Source organism: Antechinus flavipes, chromosome 4 (assembly GCF_016432865.1).
Source record: "Antechinus flavipes isolate AdamAnt ecotype Samford, QLD, Australia chromosome 4, AdamAnt_v2, whole genome shotgun sequence".
NCBI classification, from domain to species: Eukaryota; Metazoa; Chordata; class Mammalia; order Dasyuromorphia; family Dasyuridae; genus Antechinus; species Antechinus flavipes.
This window is the reverse complement of record NC_067401.1, coordinates 241,936,116-241,950,049: the sequence shown is the minus strand read 5'-3', so window position 1 is coordinate 241,950,049 and position 13,934 is coordinate 241,936,116. Positions and strand designations below refer to the sequence as shown.

Genomic DNA, 13,934 nt, shown 5'->3' with positions numbered 1-13,934 from the left:
CTCAATTACCTCATTTGCAAAATTAGCCAAGATTTTCAGTATCTTTTTTACTTCTAAGATTCTAGATTCAGAAATATCATTTATTAAATTCCATGCTATATCTGTTTTATTCACTGGCTACTGAAAATAACAAACTAAGGACATAAATTTATCTTAAATTCAAGTACTCATAATTATGTAATATTCTCATTGTCCTAATTCCTTGAATTACTTTCCAGAATTACTAATAAGAAAAATTATACTAATCCTTATACCTGACAGTCATGCTAAACTGTCACTTAAGTTCATGGAATCATATATCTAATACTTGAAGTAGTTCCTCATTGTAAGGTCAAGAAACTTTGCTGTCACACAGGAAATAAGTGACAGAATTAGGAATCAAACTCAGATTCTCTGTGATTCTCAACATCCATAAGACAATGTAGATTTTAATAACAGTAAACATCTTCCAAAGTGTATTTATTGATCCTTCACATAACTTTATGCAGAGTTGGAATTTGAACCCAGTCCTAGTGGCACAGTGTAACTAGTAGCACAGTGGATAGAGTATTGTACTTCAAATCATTAAGATTCATTTTCCTAAATTCAAATCCAGCCTCAATTATTTTCTACTTGTGAGACCTGAACAAGCCATTTAATCCTGTTTATCTCAGATCTTCATCTGTAAAATGAAATGGAAAAGGAAAAGGAAAATCATTTTATCTTTGCTAAGAAAACGCCAAAGAGATCACTGAAAATAAGACATAACTAAACAACAACAGATGATTCAGTATTCCTTTCCCTGTACCTCTCTATTTTCCCATTTGATTAATAAATAATCACAGAATTAAAGGGAAACACAATTGGCCATTTAATTCATTCTTTGGCCTGCCTCAGCCTATCCAATTACAGCAATTACAGAAAATTCATATATTAGAAAGGGGGATTGGATGACTTTGTTTTTCTGTGCGAAGATCAGATCAAAAGGCACTTTATAGTACATCTTTTCATTTAATACAGCAAATCCTTCTACAGTACCTTTGACAAATTAAAATATTTGTGAAATATGTATTCCACACAAATCACTGCTATATTCCAAGACCTATGGGGTATACAAGGATGAAATAAAGCATGGTATTGATGATAAGAAAAAGAAGGACTTCTGCTCATATCCTTCAAACACAGCAATTCATTACTAGTATGAAATGACTGGGAATCAAAGTCTAAAACAATCAGACTATCAAAAAGAAATTATTCTAAATTATGGACAGGTGAGTTATTCTCCAGGTTTGCATGTCGACTAGCAAATACTTGGATGGGAAGGAGGACAGTATTGAGTAGACAAGAGTATTTGTGTGTATAATTACATGTGAAACATTTTGAGAAAGAGAAAAACAAGAATCAGTCCTCGACACTAAGCAATCAATAATCCTTTTTTGTTCTAGGAGAGAACATTGGGAATGTCATACTCTTAACTTATTCAAAACCAATACTATTCAAGGTATTCACGTGGTCAACAATCAATTTATCCTTTTTAACCCATGAAAATTACAAGAAAGGAAAATAATCACATTTTATTCTTAAGCAAAGGAATAGTCCTAAGTACCAAAAACAAAAGACAAACAAACAAAAAAATAAAAAACCTGAAATTAGTAATAACTTTTCATTTCTAAGTGTAAATGCTCTAGCTAATGGACCCAAAAATGTTAATATCTAGTCATTAGTATTTTTGAAAAAGGTAAGGATTGTGTTTTATTAAACAATGTTTCCAGACAAATTTAAATTGTTTTAAAATATGTTTTGTGTTATTGTATAATCAAGCTGCCAGCTATTAGAGAAAGAAAGAAACTAAACTGAAGGTTTAAAACTTTTGGACAGCTTATTTTCAAAGCAAACACATTTTATTTCAGGTTCACCTCCTCTACTAGGCTGTAATACATAGAAATCAGCAGTGTTGGGCCTCTGTCCCTACCCAATATGGTCACTATTCTGGGGAGGGAAGTACATTCTTGGGAAAACTTTCCTACAGCAGACTCACTCCAGGTTTTTACTCCCATCTCACCAAAGTTTTCCCAGCAGCTCCACAAATGGAAACATAAAAGTCATGCCAATCTATATTAACCAGTAAATGATTTCTTCATAAAAAATTACTTATGCTTTTGTCTCTGGTGCAATTTGAGAATCTATAAAAGTAGCAGGTCCAGTGAAGAAGCAAAAAACATGTTATTTAAAACGTACTCTTCCTCTAACAAGGATGCTACAACTAAAGCACAAAAATGTGAATTATTAAAACTTGATTTATGTATTCCTGAAAAAAAAAAAACTCCATTATGAAACTACCCAACTAGAACGAATGTCTAATTTTAATGAATTCTTCAGGAACATGATATACTACCTAGCCATTAAAAGGGGGTGAGGAATTAAGAGGAGGATTATATAAATAAAGTAAAACCCCTTTCAACTCTTGAAGAAGGCTGAAATATTGTCTCTACAGTTTTTTTTTAAATGAAAAAAATGGAACTAAACAGTTATATAAGTGGGGCTATTTATTTAACCAATGTGAATTCCATTGACCGGAAATTAGTTAATACCAGTCAGTTATAAGTGGAAAGCAGTGTGATACAATAGGGGGAAAAATCACTTAGTTTGAAATCAAAAAAACTTGGATTCTAATCCTACCTCTGCCATTTATGACTTGTGTGACTCTAGATAAACCCATCACCTCTCTGACCCTCTATTCCACCATTTCTAAAATGAAGTGGTTGGACTTCCAACTCTGATGGGTGAAATAGAGAAACCTGGGAACCCTACCATTGTCTGTTGCTTCAGACGGGACCATATGTTCATAGTTCCAAACAACTTACAAACTTCTGGAAGACAATCTGCTTGGTAATATACACAGTCTTTGGCTTTGAAGGCTTTGTGGCCTTGTTTAAACAACCAAAACCTTTTCTAAAGAAAGAAAAACATGTCTTGGGACACTCTGAAGATAAAAAAAAATTCTAATGAATCAAGTTACTAAAGTCTTTGGTACCAACAACTTACATAGTTTTTTTTTTCAAGAAAATTGCGTGTATTTGTATGTGCACCCTTACTTGTTGTTGTTGTTGTTGCTTTTTGTCCTTTTTTTTTGAGGTAATTAGGGAAAATGTCTTGCCTAGAATCACATAGCTAGTAAGTGTCAAGGGTCTAAAGCCAAATTTGAATTTGCCATCTTGTCCTTCATTTTTGAAGAGGATCAGTGAAATCTTAGTGTGATATGATGATATGCTTATAAATTGGATTTTAGTAAGGCAAAGTTACACAGTCTTCAGCCTCACTCTCTCTTCCTGAGTCATTAAAGTCCAGTGGAAAAACAAAAGTCAAGATGATTGGCAACAGCCTGAGATGCAGTAAATATCTTTGACGTCTCTGATGTCTGACCAAGCTCTAAGCACTCCACAGAGGATGCTTTTGCCACCTTCAAGGTCACTGGAACAAATGGTTCTCATCTGTTCATTCTGCTGGAGGAAGTCTTCACATGCTAAAGGAAGACACTCCCCTAACTTACCCATAGATTTGAGCCTGTTGGTTACCTAATCTGATTTAGCCCAATGAGGAGATGATTTTATCATCACGTAGTCACTGTGCATGCTGCAGGTTCTTGGAGCCCCATATAAAAGGATAGGGAAGTAAAAGAGATATTCTTCCCTTTCAGAACAACCCCTCACACATCCTTTGATCTAGCAATGCTACTGCTAAGCCCATATCTCAAAGATATATTTTTTTAAAAGTAAAGGGACCTATTTATGCAAAAATCAATGCTCAACAATATTACCCAAGTTGTACTCTTTCTCTTCTTTTTACTATCTCTTTTACTCAGGACCTTTTAAGACAGAGACAGAGAGAGAGAGAGAGAGAGAGAGAGAGAGAGAGAGAGAGAGAGAGAGAGAGAAAGAGAGAGAGAGAGAGTCTATCATCACAGTCTATTGCTTGAATCTGAAAGGTTTTCCAGTATGGCAGAATGAGCCAAAGCTTATTCTTCACTGATACAGTCTTCAGACATTCAATGTCTAAATACCATCCTCTGAGGTTTTTAGAAATATCTATTATGAATGTTGTTATGTTGACTTCCATCTCTCCCTACTTGTCACAAAGAATGTCCTATACATGGCTGAATGAACAAGACAGGTAGCACGGTATAACTAAAAAAGCCTCTCAGATTAGTCAGGGGAGAGATCTGGGTTTGAACCCCACCTCAATAGAAACAACAAGGAGACAAAGGATTTGAGATAGAATTCTGGCTCTACTCCTTAATAACTGAATGATCTTGCCAGCCTCTATGGATCTCAATTTCTTCCTCTGTAAAATGAGAGGGTTTGGACCAGATGACTTCTATGGTCCCTTATGAGTCTAAATCTAAAAGCCTACAAATCTCTCAGAATTTCTAAAAGGAATTTCATCAATTTCTGTGATATCCTTACCTAGTTTACTCATGATTATTGTATGTAAAGGTTCCTTCCCTAGACGGGAACATCTGGAAAGAACACTACCTGTATTTTCCTGAATATGAAAACCAACCAGCCATTTCTCATTCTCTATATTTTATCATCAAAGACTAAACTATCTCTACCCTCCATCTCATAAACCTCTTCTCTTGTTGAGGAATTATTCATTTTCGACCTTCCAGTTCATTGAACCCTCATTTTGGACATTCCAGTCCTATCCCTCCTCATTTTCTAGACTTTATTACTATGCCTCTGCCTCTATAGATCCCTTCCCCCATTGGTGAATTTTTCCCAGGACATCCATTTTGGAGAGAACCTAAACCAGTCTTATACCTCATTTTCTGGACTTTACCACCATGCACCTAAGCAAGTACCTCTTCTCTTTCCCAGTTTCCCTCACATTCCCCTTCCTTTCCAGCTTCTCTTTTATGCACTGTCTTCCCTTATTAAAATATAGTTTGCCTCAGAGGAGAGACTACCTTTATTTTTTAATTTGTATTAACATCTGCAACACTCAGCACAATGCTTGGCACATGATGGATGCTTAATAAATAGCTACTGATGGACTATTGTCTTAACAAAGTGCTCAGGAGTCACTAAGGTCATTCTGACAGAACTAGCCACTTATATGTGCTGTATCATGTTTTGGTTAAAAGAGAAAACAGGCATCACAGGCTGCCACACTTCCTTCCAACTTCCTTTACTTTACTATTAATAAATTTTATCTAGGAAAGCTCCCTGTCAGCATGAATTTCCTCTCTTTATCTCTACTCCAAACAAGATCCTGTTGTGTGAAGATTTTCTCTTGAGAGTTCTCTTCCTATATATGAAAGGCCCTCTCTTCTCTTGCTAACCAGTCTCTCTCAATTATATCATTCAAACAGAACGACATTCAGGAAGCTTTCCTTGACAAATGAGAATAATAAAGCTTCCCTAAACCAAACAAACCATCATGATATCTCCCTCCTCCAAACTTCTATATCTGTCTGTACCATTCAGTAGACTTTTTTCTCTTGTCTACCTTTTTTTGTGTGGATACATTACCTCCTAAACTAAGGTCCCTGAAGTCAGGCAACTTATTTTATAGTCAGTCAATTAATAAGTATTTATTAAGAACCTACTATTTTATGACTCTAAGGAACTTCCTCTCCCAGATTGGTAGCTTTGTGATGGTAAATTGGCTAATCTTTTGTCTCAATTCTTACCTAGCCCTTAGTCATTGAATAGACAATGCCTTAGACAAACTAAGACCTGGGAAAGACTTTAATTTAGAAAGAACAAGATGACTAACTGCATCCTGGGTCATTATCAGTCATTCTGACTTTCACCTTGCCACTGAATTTCAATGACTCAGGAGGACAGACTGACTTTGTGTAGCTCTGCTTCACTTAAATTCAATTCATTCACAAGTCAAGACATCAATCTCATGATATCATTGGGACTCTTCAAGAATGAAACATACAAGAATTGTGCATAGCCTTTAATCCAGCAATGCTACTGAGAAGTCCATATCTCAAAGATATATATATATATATATATATTTTTTTTTTTTTAAGTAAAGGACTTACTTATGCAAAAACACTTATAGGAGCTCTTTTTGTGGTGGTTAAGGATGATCATCAATTGGGAAATGGCTGAGCAAGTTATGGTATAAGATTGTGATGGAATATTATTGTGCTATTAAAAAATGGCAAGTAGGATGATTTCAGAAAAACCTGTAAAGGTTTACATGAACTAATGCAAAGTGAAATGAGCAGACCTAGGAACCACTGTACACTTTTTTACAATGATTAATTGTGAATGACAATTATTCTCAGCAATACAATGATCCAAGATAATCCCAAAGGACTTGTGATGAAAAATGTTATCTACATTCAGAGAAAGAACTGATGTTGTCTGAATACAGACTGAAAAATACTATTTTTTGCTTTTTTTATATGAATCTTCTTGTGCAAAATGACTAATATGAAAATGTTTTACATGACTGAACATGTATAATCTATATCATATTGAGAGAAGAGGCAGAGAAAGATAGAATATAAAACTCAAAACTTTTTTAATGTTTAAAATTATTTTAAGATGTAATTGAGGAAAAAAATATTATTTAAAATAATGAAGGAACAATAACAATAACAACAACAATAATAATTATTTGATAAAAACGGTGCTAAGAGTCAGGAAGCCAAAGAAAGTTTGTAAAAGACAGATCTTGCTCTCAAGGAACTCACTGTCAGAGGCAGCTAGGTGGTGCAGTAACTAGAGCACCTGCCCTGAAGTCAGGATGACCCGAGTTCAAATTTGACTTCAGACACTTAACACTTCCTAGCTGTGTGACCCTGGGCAAGTCACTTAACACCAATTGTCTCAGGGGGAAAAAAAAAACTCATTGTCAAAAGGGGAAGACAACATGCAAATGACCAAATACAAATAAGCTTTTTAAGGAAAAGCTGGAAATATCACTAATGGATAGGGAAGCTCAAGAATCCTAAGAATCCTAAGAATAGCAGTGCTACATTCCATGAGCCCAACCTGCATCCCAGCCTCCATAACTATCATCTAGTGGAGCAATTCCTGAAATGTGATCTGGCAAAAGGTCCCACAGACATTACATGATCCCTGCAATCCTTGCTTCCTTTGTAGCCACAGGATCTGGTGACCTAAAAAAAAAAATCACATGAACATCATCCAGCCCTTTCTCTCATAGAACACAAAAATGAGACCCTAAGACCTTTCTCAGAGCAGCAACCTCCTTTTAAGCAGAATCCTGACCAAAGTATTTTGGAAACTAGAACTGTATGCTACAGAGAATGCCACTGTTTTCTGACTTGTTATAAGTGGAACTGTGTTTTATGTTAATTCTATCATCACATTTCACAATTTTCACCATATGCTCCTTATAGGATTTGGAATTTGCCAAGAATCACCTCAACAAAACATTTGTTCATTCAAAAATAAACACTCTGACCAAACAAACCTAATAACAATTTTGTTTAGGTAAGGTAACATAAAAAACAGATGTGAAGGAAAAGAGCCTGGAACAACCTATCTCCCAGAGGAAAAAAAAAAAAATATATATATATATATATATATATGTATATATATATATATATAGAGAGAGAGAGAGAGAGAGAGAGAGAGAGAGAGAGAGAGAGAGAGAGAGAGAGAGAGAGAGTGTGTGTCTGCATAATTTCAGTTAAATAACTGGTTTCATTTCAAGCACTACAGAGTCTGTTATTTCTTTGATTACACTGACCCCTAGAGGGCCATTGAAACACATACACAAAAATGTTCTCTTTCAAATAGGGTTTATTTTTATGTATTTTCTTCAGATAAACTTTACATTCTCTATAACAATAATAATATCAAAAGGATTGTGTTAGAAAATATAAAAGAGCTTCATAAAAAAAGAAGAGGCAGAAGAAGTGCCCCAAACATGTATTTTATAGTATGATTAAATAAATATATGTATGTGTGGAAGAGTGTATGTGTCTGTATGTGTATACATATATAGAAATATATTTTATATTTATATATGCATATTTTAATAGTAAATACCATCAAAATATCATATTATTTTTCTTCTGCCAAACAATCAAGTCACACTTAGCAGATCAAATGCATGCAAGGAACAGGAGTGTGACATAGATGACAGGCACTCTGAAGTCAGGAAAACCTGGGTTGAAATCCTGTCTCTGATACATACTATGTGACAATGAAAAATTTATTTAACTCTTCATTGCTCTAGGAGACTCTCTAACACTATAAATTCCAGGAGTATTATCAAATCTTAATGAATGGAAAGGTTTTGATTTCTTTTTTATAGAAAGAGTTCTCTACAATAAATTAAAATCCTGGTTCCAGACTTTTTTTAAAGTCACAGTAGTAAATGGACAATCTAATCCATTCTTCAGGTCCTACCTTTTCTATGAATATATTCATTTTCTCTGTCTCTGTGCATGTGTGTGTATGTGTGTGTGTACACCTGTCTGTCTGTCTCTCTCTCTCTCTCTGTGTGTGTTGCTCTCTTTCCAATTTTCTTCCTTTCTTTGTGTCTCTCTCACCTTTTCCCCTTCTTTCCCTTCCCTTTCTTTCTCTTGCTCCCCATCCCCATGGGAATGGAGAAAAGATAATGGAATAAGAAATTTAAAATAAAATTATGAGAACTGTGGAAAGGCCACTAAGCCACACTAACCATTACTCATAAATCTACTGAAATTTTCATAAGAAGGAAATATCCCTTAATTTAAAAAAAAAAAAAAAAACTTCCTGGCATTTGCTTTTTCATTTGTTCATTCTCTAAATGCACATATCTGGTCCTAGACAATACATACAGGACAGAATCAGGGAGACTAAGAGGAATGAACCAGCCTAAAGAGAGCAAATAAAATATTCCAGGACCATCAGCAATGGGATGGACTCTATAAGCAGCTGCTACATTTTTAGCGAGGGAGGATAAAGAGGTAGTCTTAAAATACACAGAGACATATATAGACACACATACACACTTTTGAAAAGTATCTATTCTGATCTTCTGCTATTTAATAGCAAAAAAAGACAAAAAAATTACCAAGAATATGAGGGAAGGAATTTACCAAAAGCTAAGTTTTTATCTTATTCTCTTGAGAATTTCACCAAAGAAATAATAAGATTGAAAACTCCTGAACAAAGGACACTTCTTATACATCTTTTAACTCCCTCATAATGCCTAAAGTGATAAAGTACAAAATTCAAAGTCATAGGTCTTTATCCTGAATTCAAATCTAATTCTGCCACTTTTTGTCATGTAATTCTGAGTTACTTGTTTTACTTTTCTGGGTCAAAAACTTTCTCATTTATAAAATGAAATGACCTCTAAGGTCTCTTCCAACCCTAAGTTTATGATCCTACTGGGCAGATATTATTCAACAAATTAATGTATTTACATAGATGGATGGGTTTTTTCTTAGAATATCAAAGCAATGACACTAAAGGAAGACTGAAACTTATGTCATACCCGCACTACTAAATTTTGGTAAAATACAATTTTAAAATCATGATAAAGATGAATTTTTTACAACTAAACATTAAACAATCTTGGCCAGTCTTGACTGAATATAACCTCAGCCTATTCTCTGGAGGAAAGAGTTTGTATTTTCCTTTTCAGTCTGCTATTAATGAATCATTATTATTATTGTTATTATTCAGTCTTGTTTTAGTCAATTTTCTTGTTAAAGATACTAAAGTGGTTTGCTATTTCCTTTTTCCTTTTACAGATGAGGAAACTGAGATAAATAATGTTAAGTGATTTACCCAGAGTCACACAACTAGCAAGCATCTGAGATGATATTAGAATTTGCATTTACAAAAAATGTTTAACCCCATGTTAACACTAATAATGTTTAAAGGGGACACAGCTAATTATTTGACCAATACCACTCTATTATACTGTACGTAGTATTACTGACTCCAGACTTGGCACTCTACCCTTCACTTCCCCCCTCCAAACAATCTAATCACATGGGCTAAATTCACACTAACTCTCAAGCTATCCATCCATGAAAAAGAGAAAGGTAAAAGAAACAGAAAGAAAAATGATGGTGTGTGCATAAGACTTTTCCCTCCTCCCTTGTTTTTCTCTTGAATAGATCCTTTTCAAAGAACTTTCCAAGCCGAAATACTCTTTTCTGGCTACCACTCAACTATATTTGCTTTTTTCTACTATTAGAATGTAAGCTCCACCGATAGGCAACAATACATATATACCATGAAAGATATAGCACCCTCCAAAATCTATAAAGAAATAAATGGGGAGAGATGAGCAGATGGGAAAGTAAAGAGTAAGGGAATGAGACAAGGGAGGGATCCTTGGGTGGGGAGAGGTTAAGTAATAAAAGGCAAAATAGGGAACAAAATTTTATTAAAGAGGCAGCAGGTATAGGAAAGATATGTGTGTATATATATATATATGTAGAGTTTGTGGGGGTCTGTGGGAGTGTATGTATGTATATATCTACACATGTATACATAAATGTATCTTTTCTTAACTGTGGCTTGCTTCAGCATGGGCGGAGATGAAAAGGGGGGAAAAGGAATAAAGTTACTAAGGTGCACAGCAGAGAACCAAAAAACAATTTACAAGGAAGAAAAGAAAAATGGACATTCATGAATATAATTTCTTCTACTGATATATATACCTTCTTGATCTGATAATTTGTTGTTATGTATTTGGGGGAAAAAATTTAAATATGAGCTCCATTAGGAAAGGAACTCTTTAATTTTGTATTAACATTTTGCATTTTTATTGAATTTGATGCATAGAAAATACTAAACACTTTTTTATTCATTCTTCAATCTAGCTCCTGAAATATCAGCAACAGTCAAGGCAAACACTAACTATTATGATAGTTAGAATCATGACCACTATTTTAAAATTTAAGGCCAGACCAGCTGACAAAAATTATCATACACTTACAAAGAATGTTTAACCCTATGCTAACACTAGTTAGTGCTTAAAGGGGACATAGCTAATTATTAAACCAACATCATTCTATTATATAGTGGATATTATTATTATTCTGGCTCAATTCACTCTATGGTGTTCTCACATATTTCTTAATGATTTGTCACAAATCCTGCCAGGTTACAAGTACTTTCCCAATAACTGGCTTTAAATTCTAAGTTATAATGTTAGGTTGTGGTCTTTTTTTTTTTTAATGCACAGTCTCCATAACATGTTGACTCGTGAATTGAATTGAAGTAGTACTTTATGACACCAAGAAAGATAAAAAATTGATAGTGTCTGAATACAGAAGCATATTTTTTCACTTTTTTTGAGGGTTTTTTGGGGGGTGGGGTCTATTTTTTTTCTACAGTATTACTTTTGGAAGTATTTTGCATGACTGCACAGATATAACCTATATCAAATTACTTGTCTTCTCAATGCGGGCAGGGAGAGAGGGAGGAAGGAAGAAAAGCTGGAACTCAAAGTTTTTTAAATAATACTAAAAATTGTTTTTACATGTCACTATGGAAAAACAAAATATTAAATAAATAATTGATTGGGTGTTGCCTTAGTCAAACTGAGACCTGTTAAAGATGTTAGCTTAAAAGACTTTTTTTAAAAAGAAAGGGCACGTTTAGGAAGGGTTCTGAATATCAAACTGAGTATTTTATTTTTAATCCTGTAGGTAATATGATGTCATTGGAATTAACTGAATCAGGGGAGAGATTAAGTCTACACATTTAGGAGAATCATTTTGGAAGTTGAATAGAAGAGAATTCGGGTGGGGAGAAACTTGTTGCAGAGAGACCAAGGATAAGGGAATAAGCTAAGAGGAAATAAGCTATACAGGTTTTATTTTATCTCTCTTTTCCCTAACAAGGAAAATGATCTTTTGCCAAGAAAGGCTTAAATAAAATGATTAACAGATTGAAACCTAAAAAAAAAAAAAAAAAAAGTATTCAATTGACTCGAAAAAATTTAAGTCACAAAAACCAGATAACCTATCTCCCAGAGAAATGAAAGAACTATCAGATATAATTAGTGAGCACTGTCAATAATGATCTTTGAAAAACTGTGGAGAATAAAAGTAGGACTAAAGGACTGAATAGACAAATGTTATTTTTTTCTAATTTTTTCTAAAAGGAACAGAATAGTCTCAGAAAGATTCAGAAGGAATATTTAAATTGCAAGCCATTTAGCTTAAGTGGTGAAATTCTAGAAAATATTTCTAAAGGAACAAAACTAATGCAGACAAGATTAGAAGGGAAGTAATAAACTGGGAAAACATTTTTACATTCAAAGGTTCTGATAAAGGCCTCATTTCTAAAATATATAGAGAATTGACTCAAATTTATAAGAATTCAAGCCATACTCCAATTGATAAATGGTCAAAGAATATGAAGAGACAATTTTCTTTTTTTTTTTTTTTGAAAACTTTGATAAACTCCAGTTACTCTTTTTTTTTTTTTAATTTTTATTTAATAATTACTTTATATTGACAGAATCCATGCCAGGGTAATTTTTTTTTTTTACAACATTATCCTTTGCACTCGTTTCTGTTCCAATTTTTTTCCCCTCCCTCCCTCCACCCCCTTCCCTAGATGGCAAGCAGTCCTTTATATGTTGGATATGTTGCAGTATATCCTAGATACAATATATGTTTGCAGAACCGAACAGTTCTCTTGTTGCACAGGGAGAATTGGATTCAGAAGGTATAAATAACCCGGGAAGAAAAACAAAAATGCAGATAGTTCACATTCGTTTCCCAGTGTTCTTTCTTTGGGTGTAGCTGCTTTTGTCTGTCATTTATCAATTGAAACTCAGTTAGGTCTCTTTGTCAAAGAAATCCACTTCCATCAAAATATGTCCTCATACAATATCGTTGTCGAAGTGTATAATGATCTCCTGGTTCTGCTCATTTCACTTAGCATCAGTTCATGTAAGTCTCGCCAGTCCTCTCTGTATTCATCCTGCTGGTCATTTCTTACAGAACAATAATATTCCATAACATTCATATACCACAATTTACCCAGCCATTCTCCAATTGATGGGCATCCATTCATTTTCCAGTTTCTAGCCACTACAAATAGGGCTGCTACAAACATTTTGGCACATACAGGTCCCTTTCCCTTCTTTAGTATTTCTTTGGGATATAAGCCCAGTAGAAACACTGCTGGATCAAAGGGTATGCACAATTTGATAATTTTTTGGGCATAATTCCAGATTGCTCTCCAGAATGGTTAGATTCGTTCACAACTCCACCAACAATGCATTAGTGTCCCAGTTTTCCCGCATCCCCTCCAATATTCATCATTATTTTTTCCTGTCATCTTAGCCAATCTGACAGGTGTGTAGTGGTATCTCAGAGTAAGAGACAATTTTCAGATGAAGAAATTGAAACTATTTCTAGTCATATGAAAAGGTATTCCAAATCACTATTGATCAAAGAAATGCAAATTAAGACACCTCTGAGATACCACTACACACTTGTCAGATTGGCTAAGATGACAGGAAAAGATAATTAATGATGAATGTTGGAGGGGGTGTGGGAAAACTGGGACACTGATGCAATGTTGGTGGAGTTGTGAACAAATCCAACCATTCTAGAGAGCAATTTGGAACTATGCTCAAAAAGTTGTCAAAATGTGCATACCCTTTGATCCAGCAGTGTTACTAATGGGCTTATATCCCAGAGAGATCTTAAAGGAGGAAAAGGGACCCACATGTGCAAAAATGTTTGTGGCAGCCCTTTTTGCAATAACTAGAAACTGGAAACTGAATGGATGCCCATCAATTGGAGAATGGCTGAATAAATTGTGGTATATGAACGTTATGGAATATTATTGTTCTGTAAGAAACGATCAGCAGAATGATTTCACAGAGGTCTGGAGAGACTTACATGAACTGATACTAAGTGAAATGAGCAGAATCAGGTGATCATCATACACGGCAACAAGACTATATACAATGATCAATTCTGATGGACG

The 13,934-nt window shown here is 34.4% G+C and overlaps 1 protein-coding gene across 1 annotated transcript in view; it reads right to left on the bottom strand.

Moving 5' to 3' along the window:
• The window catches only part of CD109 (CD109 molecule), a 156,467-nt gene that overhangs the window by 95,225 nt on the left and 47,308 nt on the right, over positions 1 to 13,934 (bottom strand). The window lies entirely within an intron of this gene.